The sequence below is a fragment of the Bos grunniens genome, chromosome 5 (assembly GCF_055505025.1).
Source record: "Bos grunniens cultivar Pamir isolate PY7600 chromosome 5, Bosgru_T2T1.0, whole genome shotgun sequence".
NCBI classification, from domain to species: domain Eukaryota; kingdom Metazoa; phylum Chordata; class Mammalia; order Artiodactyla; family Bovidae; genus Bos; species Bos grunniens.
Genome location: NC_141169.1, coordinates 102,337,117 through 102,354,239, shown reverse-complemented (window position 1 = coordinate 102,354,239; position 17,123 = coordinate 102,337,117). Strand labels below are relative to the sequence as shown.

At 40.5% G+C, this 17,123-nt stretch overlaps 1 pseudogene; it reads right to left on the bottom strand.

Moving 5' to 3' along the window:
• Positions 1 to 14,418: 14,418 nt before the first annotated feature.
• Positions 14,419 to 14,954, bottom strand: LOC147372795 (large ribosomal subunit protein uL15 pseudogene; annotated as a pseudogene).
• Positions 14,955 to 17,123: the final 2,169 nt, after the last annotated feature.

The following is a 17,123-nucleotide window of genomic DNA, read 5'->3' as shown; positions in this document are numbered from 1 at the left end:
AAATGAGAAAAAAATTAACAGATGAATAATCCAAGTGAAAAATGGACAAAAATATTTCCAAAGGAAGTTCAAATAGCCAGGAAGCATATGAAAAATTGTGAATTATGTTAAAAGTTGAGTATATTAAACAGAAACAATTAGGCATTTCTCCCTAATGGGTTAGGAACAACAAAACCAATACTGGAGAGGCATCATCATTGTATGTGGTGGGGGAAAATGGTACTTAGTGTCATATTAGAGTGCTCGGTAATGAGTGCTGTATTATTTGAGAATGTTGACGTGTGTCATATTACAAAATAAAAACAAACAGAACAGCTTATGCACAGTGTACGGAAGGAAAAAAAGTTTTTCTTGAACCTCTTATTGTCTCTGGCTGGGTCTTAAACTGACAAAGACAGATTAACAGGAGAAAAGCACTCAAATTTATACAAAAATGTTTCATGTGAGGGACTGCCCTGGCTAGTGGTTAAAACACCGAGCTTCCATTGCAGGGGGTGTGAATTCAATCCCTAGTCAGGGAACTAAGATCTCAAGCCACGCAGCACGGTCAAAGGGAAAAAAAAAAAACAACTAAATGTCAGCTGATAATTGCTACCTTATTTAGTAGCTGCTGGTCCTGCAAAAATAAAATACTTCAAACTGAAAGGAATCACAATGAATGGAGAGAGTAATATACTAAGAGCAGAGCTGTCTCTCAGTAGTTCTATCAGAAACAATTTGAATGGTGTGGATACAGACTACGCTACAGCAGGGTCTTGCTGCTGATAACAAATAGTGGTGGCTGATAAAACTCAAAAGGTTGTTTTTAATAATTGACACACATAGACACACAAAGCCCCTTGAAAATGGGAATAAACTTTGGGAAATTCTGATAGAGTTTCACAACTCTTTAACTTAGGGTTACATGATGCTAACATGATATCTTCCAGTGGTATTATTACTCAACTCTTTTCCAGATAGGTAAATAGATAAAATAATATTAGATGATTTGATGGGTAGTATCTTAGTTAAAATTAATGAAAAACAACTGAGATTTAAAAAAAATTTTTTGTTTACATCCAGGATCAAAATCACTTAATTACTTACGCTTGCACTATGGTCTGACGTGTTATTTGTGGAAAGCAACTCTGTCTGGTGTAACCAAGAACCCCTTTTGCTCTCTGAAGATGGATTTGAGAATGTGACTTTGAAGGCTAAAACTAGTAACCTGAATGTGGAACACTGAATAACTACCCCCCATAGGCATCCATATCCTAACTGCCAAAACCTGTGAATATGTTATCTTATATGCCAAAGGAAACTTATCAACGTGGTTAAGTCAAGGATCTTGAGATGGGAAGATAATCCTGTATTGAAGTGCTGTAATCACAAAAGTCCTTACAGGTGGTAAAGGAGATCAGCGTGAGAGCTATCTGAGGGTGTTACTCTGCTGGCTTTGAAAATGGGGAAAGAGATCACTTGCCAAGGAATGCAGACATGCTCTAGAAGCTAAAGAAGGCAAATAAACAGATTCTTCTCTTGAGCTTCCAGAAAGAACACATCTCCAAGCTATCCTTTTTTTTTTTTTTTTGGCCACTTGGCTTGTGACCTGACCAGGGATCGAACCCAAGCGCTCTGCGTTGAAACTGTGGAGTCTTAATCACTGGACCTCCAGGGAAGTCCCCACATAGCTTCAAGTTATACCTTGATTTGAACCCATTAAGACCAATTTTGGACTTCTAACCTCTGGAACTGTAAGATAATAATTTCTGTTGTTTTAACCTATTAAATTTGCCATAAATTTTATAGCAGCAATAAGAAACTAATATGCTGAGTCAAATAAATAATTTAGAATATTGCTTTTCAACCCGTCTATGGTGAAGGTTCAGCTTGTTTTATTTATTTATTTGTTTTTAGTTTATTTGGCTCTGACAAGTCTTAGTTGCAGTGTCAGAGCTTATGTGGCATCTTCCTGGACCAGGGATTGAACCCAGATCCCCTGCATTGCAAGGCAGATTCTTTACCAATGAGCTGCCAAGGAAGCCCCAGCTTGTTGTTTAAATCTTGAATCATGGATCAAAATACTTATAAGATATAATTGAAAATTTACTAGAAATTAATAATTTAAAACACAAAATTAAACACCATTTAAAAAATAATAGATTAATCTGACATAACATTAATTTGTCAAATTGCTCTAAACATTCTTTAACACTTGCTCTCATTTTCTGCGCTGTTGTCCACAAGTTACAATTTGCAGATGAGCATAGGACGGAGGCCCACACTGTGAGTAGCTTTGTTTCGGGAGACTGGAATACGGAGTGGTGTCACTTTGAGGTGACAATGCCTAGAGATCTCAGCAGAGCGTCTAAACCTCAATTTGTGATCATCACATAGGAAGTACAAAATCCTGCACTGGGGATTTCTGATAACCTGATGCTGACCATTACTGAAAACACTCTTTTTTCTTTTTTAAATAAAAAAATGTATTTGCTATAGTCCAAAAGAGTGTCAACAACAGAAATGTACATTTCAAAGAAAATGTGCAAACGACTTAAAAAAAAAATCAACCTTAGTAATTCAAGTAGTCCAGGAAATCCCCTGGCAGTCCAGCGGTTAGGACTCCGAACATCCACCATGCTGGAGGCAAGGGTTCAATCCCCAGTCAGGGAACTAAGATCCTACATGCCATGTGGTGTGGCCAATTAAAGAAGTCTAAATGAAGATAGAAAGTATTTATCAGTTACATCTCATCTTAAAAAGCTAAAGAAGGAAAGAAAATATCCAAAACCAGCCAGAGTTATTAAAACTAAACTCTCATTCACTACTGCTGGGAGTACAAATTGATATTTTTTTTTAAAACAATTCATCCCAAAGGATTAAGACCCTTAAGTTTTTATGTACATTGAATTGATAATTAGATATAATTTAGTAAGAACATAATATGAAATGCCGATAGAACTTGATTTGGCATGTCATGAAATGTGGCTAAAGACATGATTATTTAGTGTCAAAAGATAAATTTCTAAATGATTAAAAATGATAGATTAATATAAAGTGATATTATTACATAGTCATTCAGATCAGATCAGATCAGTCGCTCAGTCATGTCCGACTCTTTGCGACCCCATGAATCGCAGCATGCCAGGCCTCCCTGTCCATCACCAACTCCCAGAGTTCACCCAGACTCACGTCCATCGAGTCAGTGATGCCATCCAGCCATCTCATCCTCTGTTGTCCCCTTCTCCTCCTGCCCCCAGTCCCTCCCAGCATCAGAGTCTTTTCCAATGAGTCAACTCTTCACATCAGGTGGCCAAAGTACTGGAGTTTCAGCTTTAGCATCATTCCTTCCAAAGAAATCCCAGGGCTGATCTCCTTCAGAATGGACTGGTTGGATCTCCTTGCAGTCCAAGGGACTCTCAAGAGTCTTCTCCAACACCACAGTTCAAAAGCATCAATTCTTCAGCGCTCAGCCTTCTTCACAGTCCAACTCTCACATCCATACATGACCACAGGAAAAACCATAGCCTTGACTAGACGGACCTTTGTTGGCGAAGTAATGTCTCTGCTTTTAAATATGCTATCTAGGTTGGTCATAACTTTCCTTCCAAGGAGTAAGCGTCTTTTAATTTCATGGCTGCAATCACCATCTGCAGTGATATTGGAGCCCAGAAAAATAAAGTCTGACACTGTTTCCACTGTTTCCCCATCTATTTCCCATGAAGTGACGGGACCGGATGCCATGATCTTCGTTTTCTGAATGTTGAGCTTTAAGCCAACTTTTTCACTCTCCACTTTCACCTTCATCAAGAGGCTTTTTAGTTCCTCTTCCCTGTCTGCCATAAGGGTGGTGTTATCTGCATATCTGAGGTGATTGATATTTCTCCTGGCAATCTTGATTCCGGCTTGTGTTTCTTCTAGTCCAGCGTTTCTCATGATGTACTCTGCATATAAGTTAAATAAACAGGGTGACAATATACAGCCTTGACGAACTCCTTTTCCTCTTTGGAACCAGTCTGTTGTTCCATGTCCAGTTCTAACTGTTGCTTCCTGACCTGCATACAAATTTCTCAAGAGGCAGATCAGATGGTCTGGTATTCCCATCTCTTTCAGAATTTTCCACAGTTTATTGTGATCCACACAGTCAAAGGCTTTGGCATAGTCAATAAAGCAGAAATAGATGCCTTTCTGGAACTTTCTTGCTTTTTCGAGGATCCAGCGGATGTTGGCAATTTGATCTCTGGTTCCTCTGCCTTTTCTAAAATCAGCTTGAACATCAGGAAGTTCATGGTTCACATATTGCTGAAGCCTGGCTTGGAGAATTTTGAGCATTACTTTACTAGCATGTGAGATGAGTGCAATTGTGCAGTAGTTTGAGCATTCTTTGGCATTGCCTTTCTTTGGGATTGGAATGAAAACTGACCTTTTCCAGTCCTGTGGCCACTGCTGAGTTTTCCACATTTGCTGGCATATTGAGGGCAGCACTTTCACAGCACCATCTTTCAGGATTTGGAATAGCTCCACTGGAATTTTATCACCTCCACTAGCTTTGTTCATAGTGATGCTTTCTAAGGCCCACTTGACTTCACATTCCAGGATGTCTGGCTCTAGGTGAGTGATCACACCATCGTGATTATCTGGGTTGTGAAGATCTTTTTTGTACAGGTTGATTCTAAGGGATTTTTTTCATTATTGTTTTATTTTTGTTTTAATAATAAGATAAAACGCTCAAGCTGTTAAATGGCAAGAATGAGGTTTTAACAGCATGTGAATTCAGTTCAGTCGCTCAGTTGTATCCGACTCTTTGCAACCCCATGGACTGCATAAGATATGGTATAAATATTAACCCTATGGACCTTCTGTTTTTTTCCCCCCTGCTGCTGCTGCTGCTGCTAAATCACTTCAGTCGTGTCCGACTCTGTGCGACCCCATAGATGGCAGCCCACCAGGCTCCTCTGTCCCTGGGATTCTCCAGGCAGGAACACTGGAGTGGGTTGCCATTTCCTTCTCCAATTTTTTCCCCCTAACATCCTGTAACTACTTCTACTCATACTCTTGTTGTTAATGTTGTCACTAAGTTGTGTTGAACTCTTTGCAACCCCATGGACTGCAGCACACCAGACTTCCCTGTCCATCACCAACTCCCTGAGCTTGCTCAAACTCATGTCCATTGAGTTGGTGATGCCATCTAACCATCTCATCCTCTGACTGTAGTTCTCACTAATCACTCACCCACCAAACGTAATTATAAATAAATAATATATTTAATAGAAAAATACATCTAAGGAAATGAAAAACTCCTTTTTTTCCCCTATCCTTTCGTGTGTGTGTGTGTGGCATGTGAGATCTTAGTTTCCTAACATAGGATGGAACCTGTGCCCCCTGCAGTGGAAACATGGAGTCCTAACCACAGGACCACCTGGGAATTCCCACAGATTTGTTTCTTGATGTCTACCTCAATTTTAAAAATTGTCTTTCTGAACATTTGTTTTTAATGTGTGTGCTTTGCAGGTGTCCTCAGCAAATTAGTCGTCTACTTATTTGGATAATTCCTCATTGCTTGTGTCATTCCTGTCTTTTCTAAGAGCTAGTAAGAGCAGTGTGCATGATCACCAGAGTGTGGGCTATAATTAGTGTAGAAAATCTCAATGAATTTTCCTTAATTCCTAAATATTCTTCTCAACTTTTCTAAGTCCACACTAATTCTATGGCTTGCTGTCATGTTTAGAGATGATGGAGGATGTGTCTAGAAATCTGTTGAGTTAGAAAAGGTTTAAAAAACAAAACAAAAAAAAATCCCAGGTCTTTTATTACAGGGAAAGGGACTCATATATGTACAAATAGCAGTAGGAAGGTATGAATGAGATCAGATTGTCAGATTTGAGAAGCATCATTATATATTTGAACTTTTCCTTAATTCTTTTTTTTTGTTTGTTTGTTTTGAATTAACTTTTATTGGAATATAGTTGCTTTACAATATTGTGTTAGTCTCCACTGTACAGCAAAGTGAATCAAATGTACACATACATATAACCCCTCCTTTTTGGATTTCCTTTCCATTTAGGTCACCACAGAACACTGAGTAGGGTTCCATGAGCTATACAGTTAAGTTCTCATTGGTTATCTATTTCATACATGTGTATATATGTTAATCCCAATCTCCCAATTTCTCCCATCTTCTCTTCCACCCTTGGTGTCAATAGGTTTGTTCTCTGTGTCTGTTTTTATTTCCATTTTAGAGATAAAATCGTCTATACTCTCCTTAGTTCTTAAAATAAGTTTCCCCAATTCTTTACCTATGGTACTTTGTTTTGCCACTTCTGTGTCCCTAGCACTTATAATGATTTTTAGATACCCAATTATTTGTTCTGTGATTGGCAGCAGCATCCAAATCACTTTGTACTTCAGAGGTCAAGACTACACTGTTTCATTTAACTAATGTTTTTCTAATGGTAAAGTTTTTTTTTAATTTATTATAAAAATGAAAAAAATTGAAATTTACAAAAAATTACCAAGAAATAGCAATTGTTAATGTATTAAGATAAATCTTTCTGGATTTTTCTGTACTTATTTTTCCAAAATTGGATTATTTTTCTATATATTTCAAAAAAAATTTTTTTTTTTTGCTTAAATTACTAAGGATAAGCTTTTCCTGGGTAAGTTTTCATGCCACATGTATTCGTTTATAATATTATTTATGGCTGAGTAATAATAAAACTTATGGATGTTCCGTAATGCACTTAATGTTGTACAGTTAGGTTGTTGCTGCTGCTAAGTCACTTCAGTCGTGTCCGACTCTCTGTGACCCCATAGATGGCAGCCCACCAGGCTCCCCCATCCCTGGGATTCTCCAGGCAAGAACACTGGAGTGGGTTGCCATTTCCTTCTCCAATGCATGAAAGTGAAAAGTGAAAGTGAAGTCGCTCAGTCGTGTCTGACTTTTAGCGACCCCGTGGATTGCAGCCTACACGGCTCCTCCATCCATGGGATTTTCCAGGCAAGAGTACTGGAGTGGGGTGCCATCACCTTCTCCGAGTTAGGTTGTTAAGTTTTCTCTATAAAAATATACTAAAATGAATATATCGGTAATTCTTTGTCTACTTCCATTACTTAATTCACTCAACGAATATTTATCATGTACTCACGATTTGTTCCTGACCTTTTGTAGGTTATATTCTAGTGGTTCCAAGTAATATTCTAAAAGTGGAATTGCTGATTAAACCATTTTTTAAAAATTTTTGGTAAAATGTACACAATACTAGATTTATTGGTTAATCATTCTTAAGTGTATGGTTCGGTGGCATTAAGTACATTCACGTTGTGCTACCGTAACTACCATTGATTTTCATGTCTTTTTCACCTTGCAAAACAAAAACTCTGTATTTTTTAAAGACTAACTCCCCATTTCCCATTCTCTCCTCTCCTAGCCCCTGGCAACCACTATTCTACTTTTGTCACCATTAATTTGACAACTCTAGTTATTTCATATAAGAAGGACACAATAGAGATTTGCCTGGTGGTCCAGTGTTAAGACTCTCTGCTTCTAATGCAGGGCACATAGGCTCAGTCCGTATAGCCTGGAAACTAAGATCCCGCATGCCACAGGGTGGGGTCAAAAAAGAAAAAGGACACAATAATTTTAAAACATTTAATATATGTTGCAAACTTTTGTTCTAGGTATGTTATATTAATGTATATACCGGAGATGAGTGTAATAATGTTTGTTTCCTTGCTTCCTTATCATTTTTTCACCTTGCTAATTGGATAGACAGACATTGTATTGCTTTAATTTGCTTCTGTTGTTTAGAAATCCTTTTTTAATTGAAGTATAGTTTAGTCTTTCCGGTGTACTGCAAAGGAATTCAGTGGGTGTGTATGTGTATTCTTTTTAATATTCATTTCCATTTTAAGTTATTACTAGATATTGAATATAGTTTCCTGTGCTATCCAGCAGGACCTTTTTGTTTTCTGTTTTGTGTGTAGTAGTTCATATCTGCTAATTATAAACTCCTAATTTATCCCTTCCCCCACGTTGGTAACCATAAGTTTATTTTCTGTGTCTGAGTCTGTTTCTGTGTTACTTTTATCTGTTTTTTCAGCCTCACTGAGGGGATCTTTGTTCCCTGATCAGGGATTGAACCCCTGCCCCTGCACTGGAAGCCTGGAGTCATAACCACTGGACTGTCTGGGAACTCCCTATTTCTTTTTGGTAAATAAGTCTATTTGTATCACATTTACATTCCACATATAAGTGATATCATCTGATATATATCTTTCTTTGTCTGGCTTACTTCCCTTAGTATGATAAATCTCTAGGTCCATCCATATTGCTTAATTTGCTTCTTTTTACTATTGTTGGTGAATATTTTTCATGCTTATGATCACAATAATTCTGTGGAACTGATATATTTCCCATTTCATTGATTAGAAAACCAAAGCCAGGGAAACAATTTTTTTAGAACTTCACAGTGAGTAAGAGATAGAGCTGGGATTTTAACTCCATGACTTCAAAACTAGTTCTAGGGCTTCTTCTGGTGCTGCTGCTGCTAAATCCACCAGTGGTAAAGAATCCACCTGCCAATGTAGGGGACATGGGTTCAATCCCTGATCCAGGAATATCCTACATGGCATGGAACAACTAAGCTGCTACTGTTGCTGCTAAGTCGCTTCAGTTGTGTCTGACTCTGTGAGACCCCAGAGACGGCAGCCCACCAGGCTCCCCTGTCCCTGGGATTCTCCAGGCAAGAACACTGGAGTGGGTTGCCATTTCCTTCTCCAATCCATGAAAGTGAAAAGTGAAAGGGAAGTCGCTCAGTCGTGTCTGACTCCTAGCAACCCCATGGACTGCAGCCTACCAGGCTCCTCCATCCATGGGACTTGGCCAGGCAAGAGTACTGGAGTGCGGTGCCATTGCCTTCTCCAAACTAAGCTGGTGCACCACAACTTTTGAGCCCATGCTCTAGGGCCCATGCTCTGCAACAAAAGAAGCCACTGCAATGAGAAGCTCTCACACCAAAACTAGAGAGTAGACCCCACTGGCTACAACTAGAGAAAAGCCCACACAGCAACGAAGACCCAGTGCAGCCAAAAATAAATTAAACATATATATATATTAAATAATAATAATATTAAATATATATATTAAATAATAATAATATTAAATAAATATATATATATATATATATATAATAACTAGTTCTACAATATTTAGCCGTACTGTCTAACTTTTGATTTTCTCATTTGGGCTGAAAGTCTAGAATTATATTTTTTGTGTGTGTGTCTTTTATTTTTTAACTTTTAAAATTTTTATTTTTAATACGATTTTGAAAGGTTACTTTCCATTTACAGTTATTACAGAATATTGGTAATATTCCTCATGTTGTACAATGCATCCTTGAACTTATACCCGGCAGTTCGTACCTCCCACTCCCACACCCCTATAGTGCCCCTCCCTACTCCCCTAGAGTTACAGTGTTTTTGTTTGTAGAGCCCTTAAAGAAGATCAAATTTATTGCTGTGATTTTATGGGGGAAAAAAGTGAGGCCCAATTGGTTAATGCTTTATGACATCTCAGATCATTCATATCTTATTTTTAAAATGTCCATGTTTTTAAGGGAGAAGTCAATTCTGATTCCATGTTGAAAACTGTTTCTTTGACTTTAACCCTTGTTTTTGCCGTTTTTGTTATTATAAGTATACATAATGGGCTGTCTCAGAGAATTCTGCACCTTTGCCTGACTGTTAAGCTAAAGTGCCTCTGTTCATAACCTGTCCACGTGTAAATGGCAGGAAGAAAAAAGTTAACACTTCCCCCTGCCTGAGGCTTGCCACTGTAGGAGACATTTGCAAGATATTAAATGGTCTTTTTACTTTGCTTCCTCACCTTTCCACATCTCTGATCCATAAAATAACCGGGCATCCAGACCCCAAGAGAATGGGTATTTTGAGATGTTTGTCTGCTTGGTCAGCTGACTTTCTGAATAAAGTCATATTCCTTGTCTCTTGATTTACTGATCTCTTCAGCGGTAAGCAGAGCGAAGACTGGACTTGGTAACACGTGCTTTGTTATGCATCATAAAGTGAAAGTGAAGTCGCTCAGTCATGTCCGACTCTTTGCGACCCCATGGACTGTAGCCTACCAGGCTCCTCCGTCCATGGGATTTTCCAGGCAAGAGTACTGGAGTGGGTTGCCATTTCCTTCTGCAGAGGATCTTCCCAACCCAGGGGTCGAACCCGCGTCTCCTGCTTTGCAGGCAGACGCTTTTACCTTTTGAGACACCAGAGAAGTCATGTATCATAAAAGACTGAGTGAATTGTCTAAGCTTACAAGGTCATTGGAGGAGCCTTACTAACTCAGATCCCCCATTTCTGATCCTGTTGCTTTTTCTGCTATATGAGGTGCCTACACACTCAATTATTGCTTTCTTTCCCTTGATCAAATGCAACTTTAATAAATAATAACGACAGAAATATTTAATGTCTATGTGCTGGAGAAGACTCTTGAGAGTCCCTTGGACTGCAAGGAGATCAAACCAGTCAATCCTAAAGGAAATCCACCCTGAGTATTCACCCCACGTCCGAGGTCAGGGGCAGCGGCCGAGAGCGCCAGACTGCAACGGCGCAGGAACGGCCGAGAGGAGCTACCCTGCGTCCGAGGTCGGGGAGGGGGGGGTGGCCGAGAGGAGATTCCCAATGTCCGAGGTCAGGGGCGGCGACGAGAGGAGTTACCCCACATCTGAGGTCAGGGGCGGCGGCCGGGAGGAGCAACCCCACGTCCAAGGAGCCGTGGCTGGACGGGCGCAGGAGGGCCTAGAGGAGCTATCCCACGCTGAAGGTCAGGAAGGGCGGTGGTGAGGAGATACCCCTCGTCCAAGGTAAGGAGCAATGGCTGCGCTTTGTTGGAGCAGCCGTGAAGAGATACCCTACACCCAAGGTAAGAGAAACCCAAGTAAGACAGTAGGTGTTGCAAGAGGGCATCAGAGGGAAGACATACTGAAACCATACTCACAGAAAACTAGTCAATTTAATCACACTACGACCACAGCCTTGTCTAACTCATTGAAACTAAGCCATGCCCGTGGGGCAACCCAAGATGGGCGGGTCATGGTGGAGAGATCTAACAGAATGTGGTCCACTGGAGAAGGGAATGGCAAACCACTTCAGTATTTGTGCCTTGAGAACCCCATGAACAGTATGAAAAGGCAAAATGATAGGATACTGAAAGAGGAACTCCCCAGGTCAGTAGGTGCCCAATAGGCTACTGGAGATCAGTGGAGAAATAACTCCAGAAAGAATGAAGGGTTGGAGCCAAAGCAAAAAGAATACCCAGCTGTGGGTGTGACTGGTGATAGAAGCAAGGTCCGATGCTGTAAAGAGCAATATTGCATAGGAACCTGGAATGTCAGGTCCATTAATCAAGCCAAATTGCAAGTGGTCAAACAAGAGATGTCAAGAGTGAATGTCAACATTCTAGCAAGCAGTGAACTAAAATGGACTGGAATGGGTGAATTTAACTCAGATGACCATTATATCTACTACTGCGGGCAGGAATCCCTCAGAAGAAATGTAGTAGCCATCATGGTCAACAAAAGAGTCCGAAATGCAGTACTTGGATGCAATCTCAAAAACGACAGAATGATCTGTTTGTTTCCAAGATAACCATTCAATATCACAGTAATCCAAGTCTATGCCCCAGCCAGTAATGCTGAAGAAGCTGAAGTTGAACAGTTCTATGAAGACCTACAAGATCTTTTAGAACTAACACCCAAAAGAGATGTCCTTTTCATTATAGGGGACTGGAATGCAAAAGTAGGAAGTCAAGAAACACCTGGAGTAACAGGCAAATTTGGCCTTGGAATACGGAATGAAGCAGGGCAAAGACTAATAGAGTTTTGCCAAGAAGATGCACTGGTCATAACAAACACCCTCTTCCAACAACACAAGAGAAGACTCAACACATGGACATCATCAGACAGTCAACACCGAAATCAGATTGATTATATTCTTTGCAGCCAAAGATGGAGAAGCTCTATACAGTCAGCAAAAACAAGACCAGGAGCTGACTGTGGCTCAGACCATGAACTCCTGATTGCCAAATTCAGACTTAAATTGAAGAAAGTAGGGAAAACCACTAGACCATTCAGGTATGACCTAAATCAAATTCCTTATGATTATACAGTGGAAGTGAGAAATAGATTTAAGGGCCTAGATCTGATAGATAGAGTGCCTGATGAACTATGGACTGAGGTTCGTGACATTGTACAGGAGACAGGGATCAAGACAATCCCCATGGAAAAGAAATGCAAAAAAGCAAAATGGCTGTCTGGGGAGGCCTTACAAATAGCTGTGAAAAGAAGAGAAGCGAAAAGCAAAGGAGAAAAGGAAAGATATAAACATCTGAATGCAGAGTTCCAAAGAATAGCAAGAAGAGATAAGAAAGCCTTCTTCAGCCATCAATGCAAAGAAATAGAGGAAAACAACAGAATGGGAAAGACTAGGGATCTCCTCAAGAAAATCAGAGATACCAAGGGAATATTTCATGCAAAGAGGGACTCGATAAAGGATAGAAATGGTATGGACCTAACAGAAGCAGAAGATACTAAGAAGAGATGGCAAGAATACACAGAAAAACTGTGCAAAAAAGATCTTCATGATCCAGATAATCACGATGGTGTGATCACTGACCTAGAGCCAGACATCCTGGAATGTGAAGTCAAGTGGGCCTTAGACAGCATCACTATGAACAAAGCTAGTGGAGGTGATAGAATTCCAGTTGAGCTATTCCAAATCCTGAAAGATGATGCTGTGAAAGTGCTGCCCTCAATATGCCAGCACATTTGGAAAACTCAGCAGTGGCCACAGGACTGGAAAAGGTCAGTTTTCATTCCAATCCCAAAGAAAGGCAATGCCAAAGAATGCTCAAACTACCACACAATTACACTCATCTCACACGCTAGTAAAGTAATGCTCAAAATTCTCCAAGCCAGGCTTCAGCAATATGTGAACCGTGAACTTCCTGATGTTCAAGCCGGTTTTAGAAAAGGCAGAGGAACCAGAGATCAAATTGCCAACATCCGCTGGATCATCGAAAAAGCAAGAGAGTTCCAGAAAGGCATCTATTTCTGCTTTATTGACTATGCCAAAGCCTTTGACTGTGTGGATCACAATAAACTGTGGAAAATTCTGAAAGAGATGGGAATACCAGACCACCTGATCTGCCTCTTGAGAAATTTGTATGCAGGTCAGGAAGCAACAGTTAGAACGGGACATGGAACAACAGACTGGTTCCAAAGAGGAAAAGGAGTACATCAAGGCTGTATATTGTCACTCTGTTTATTTAACTTATATGCAGAGTACATCATGAGAAACGCTGGACTGGAAGAAACACAAGCCGGAATCAAGATTGCCGGGAGAAATATCAATAACCTCAGATATGCAGATGACACCACCCTTATGGCAGAAAGTGAAGAGCAACTAAAAAGCCTCTTGATGAAGGTGAAAGTGGAGAGTGAAAAAGTTGGCTTAAAGCTCAACATTCAGAAAATGAAGATCATGGCATCCGGTCCCATTACTTCATGGGAAAGAGATGGGGAAACAGTGGAAATAGTGTCAGACTTTGTTTTTCTGGGCTCCAAAATCTCTGCAGATGGTGACTGCAGCCATGAAATTAAAAGACACTTACTCCTTGGAAGAGAAGTTATGACCAACCTAGATAACATATTCAAAAGCAGAGACATTACTTTGCCAACAAATGTTCGTCTAGTCAAGGCTATGGTTTTTCCTGTGGTCATGTATGGATGTGAGAGTTGGACTGTGAAGAAGGCTGAGTGCCGAAGAATTGATGCTTTTGAACTGTGGTGTTGGAGAAGACTCTTGAGAGTCCCTTGGACTGCAAGGAGATCCAACCAGGCCATTTTGAAGATCAGCCCTGGGATTTCTTTGGAAGGAATGATGCTAAAGCTGAAACTCCAGTACTTTGGCCACCTGATGTGAAGAGTTGACTCATTGGAAAAGAGTCTGATGCTGGGAGGGATTGGGGGCAAGAGGAGAAGGGGACCACAGAGGATGAGATGGCTGGATGGCATCACTGACTCAATGGATGTGAGTCAGTGAACTCCGGGAGTTGGTGATGGACAGGGAGGCCTGGAGTGCTGCAATTCATGGGGTCGCAAAGAGTTGGACACGACTGAGCGACTGATCTGATCTGATCTGACTGATGTTGAAGCTGAGGTTTGGCCACTTGATGCAAAGAGCTGACTTATTGGAAAAGACCCTGATGCTGGAAAAGATTGATGCAGGAGGAGTAATGGGCAACAGAGGATGAGATGGTTGGATGGCATCACCACTCAATGGACATGAGTTTGAGCAAACTCCAGAAGATGGTGAAGGACAAACTAGCCTGGGGTGTTGCAGTCCAGAGGGTTGCACCGAGTCAGACAGGACTAGGTAACTAAACAACAACAACAAATCAATGTCAACTTGCTTTTTCTTTTTTGAAAAGCACTCGTTATCATTTAATCAATTTCCCAGCATGTGGCTTCCAGCCACCAGGACACAAGCCCCACCTACACCCTTAATCTTCTCCTCAGCTCTTCTGCTGAAGAATTTGACCTTTACAATGACAGGCTGCTTTGGGAGTTTTCCCTTCCCCAGAACTTTGTAGTAACCCAACAATGCCACGTTAATGATAGAAGGAGTTCAAGTCTTGTTCTTGGCAGCATTCACCCATGTCTGCTCACTGACCTAGGTCCACAGTTTATCAAGATTGGCAGTTGGGCAGAAACTCTGGTTCCTCTTAAGTGGTAATCTCTCAGATCAACTTTCCCAAAGTAACCTGGGTGATATTTGTTGACGCTGATGCCGTGGTGATGCATGGCACCAGCATTACCTTGCCCTCCCGGGTGTTTCCAGTGTTTGCCAGTGTGGCCGTGGCTGTGGCTCATGGGGCCCTAAGTCTTCCTTAGTCAGGGTGGCATGTTGGCAACCTCGACGAAAGAGCGTGTCACCTTGCTTTTATGGAGTACTTACCATTTGTCAGACATCCTGAGCTTGGCATATGCATTATCTCTTCAGATCCCATCAGCAACTCAGCAACGAATGCTTTATTCTCACTTCACAGTTGAATGATTTGCCCTTGATCACACAACTGGTAAGTGGTGGAACCGAATTTTAAATGAGTTGGTCTGATTCTTTCTTTCCTTTTTTTTTTTGGCTATGCTGGGTCTTCATTATGGCAATCAGGCGTCTCTAGTTGTGGCACATGGGCTTAGTTGGCCGTGGCATGTGGGATCTTAGTTCCCCAACCAGGGATTGAATCCATGTGCCCTGCATTGCAAAGTGGGTTCTTTACCACTGGATCACTAGGGAAGTCCCCAGTTAGTCTGATTTCTAACTTTAAATCAGGAAAGTTAAATGGAGAGAATCAAAGTGCAGCCTCCATTTATTGCTGAAAACAGGTGGGGTTTGTAGACTAAATGCACTTCCCTGGTGGCTCAGATGGTAAAGCGTTTTTCTACAATGTGGGAGACCCGGGTTCAATCCCTGAGTGGGGAAGATCCTCTGGAGAAGGAAATGGCAACCCACTCCAGTACTCTTGCCTGGAAAATCCCATGGACAGAGGAGCCTGGTAGGATACAGTCCATGGGGTTGCAAAGAGTCGGACACAACTGAGTGACTTCACACATTCACATACAGGGTGCAAGTAGGAGTAGGAGAAATGGGAATGGAGAAGATGTGGCTATCCAAAAGAGCAAGACCTTTGGAAATAGCACCAATTCATTCATTCATTTTTTTGTTTTTAAATTGCACAGATACCTATTGAATGTCTGCTACGTGGCAGACACTTTCCTTGGCAGTGGAGAAACCTTGAGGGAAAGACACACCACTAATCCTTGCCCTCTGTAGGTTATATTCTGTTAGCTTAGAATAATATTCTAGAAATGGAATTGCTGATCAATAAGGACATATAGTCCTTCTTGGACATATTGTTGACCAAAAGGACATATGACAATAAGGACATATAGTATAGCACAGGGAACTAAACTCAATATTTTATAATAACCTATAAGGGAAAATAACTTGAAAAAGAAATTAGTTTGATATTATATAATTCAAACTGAATCACTTTGATGTACACCTGATATACAACATTGTACATCAGCCACGCAGGTATGCTCAGTCATGTCCAACTCTTTGTAACCCCATGGACTGTAGCCCTACAGGCTCATCTGTCCATGGAATTTTCCAGGCAAAAATACTGGAGTGGGTTGCCATTTCCTCCTCCAGACATCAACTATTTATCAATTTTAAAAAATAAAAATAATTTTCCAAAAGATTGAAATGGAATTACTAATCAAAGGATATGACTATTTTTTATTTTTAAAAAATAAAAGTGGTAAAATGCATATAACAAAATTTTATCATTTTAATCATTCATAAGTATGCAGTTCAATGGCATGAAGTACACTCATTAAGTATATTCACATTGTCATCGATTTCTGGAACTGTTTCCATCTTGCAGAAGAGAAACTTTATCCCCATTAAACTCCCTATTCCCTATTCTTAGCATTTAGAATGAAAGATACTTAAATAAAAGGATATGATTCACAACCCTCAAGGAATGTGTTATCTGGGAGGGATGTAGGCAAAACACAGTGAAATGCATGGTGATAAGTATTCTCATGGATGCCCACTCAAGACTCATGGGAGAAAGAGGAAGTATCCAGACCTGTTTTGGTGAGTCAAGGAAGTCTTCGAAGTGGAAGTGACCTTTGACCTTGGTCTGTGCAAAGGCTCTAAGATGAAATAAGCTCATAGGAGAAATAAAAATACATCAGTATCATTAAAGCATTAACACTGAAGATGCTGAGTATTAGGAAATGAAACTGGCTAAGGAGATGGGTACCAAACCAAGAAAGTCCTTAAATGTCAAACTAAGGAGTTTAGATTTTATCCTATAAATGGTGAGAAATTATTATATATTAGAAACATTTTGTTTTTCCTTTGGGAAAGCAAGCTCTTAAAACAGAATCTTGGAGGGCACAAACAAAACCTTGTGTGCACTAGGACCCAGAAGAAAGGGGCAGTGATCCCCAAGAGAATGAGCCAGACTTGCCTCTGAGTGTCCAGGAGCCTCTGGTGGGGGC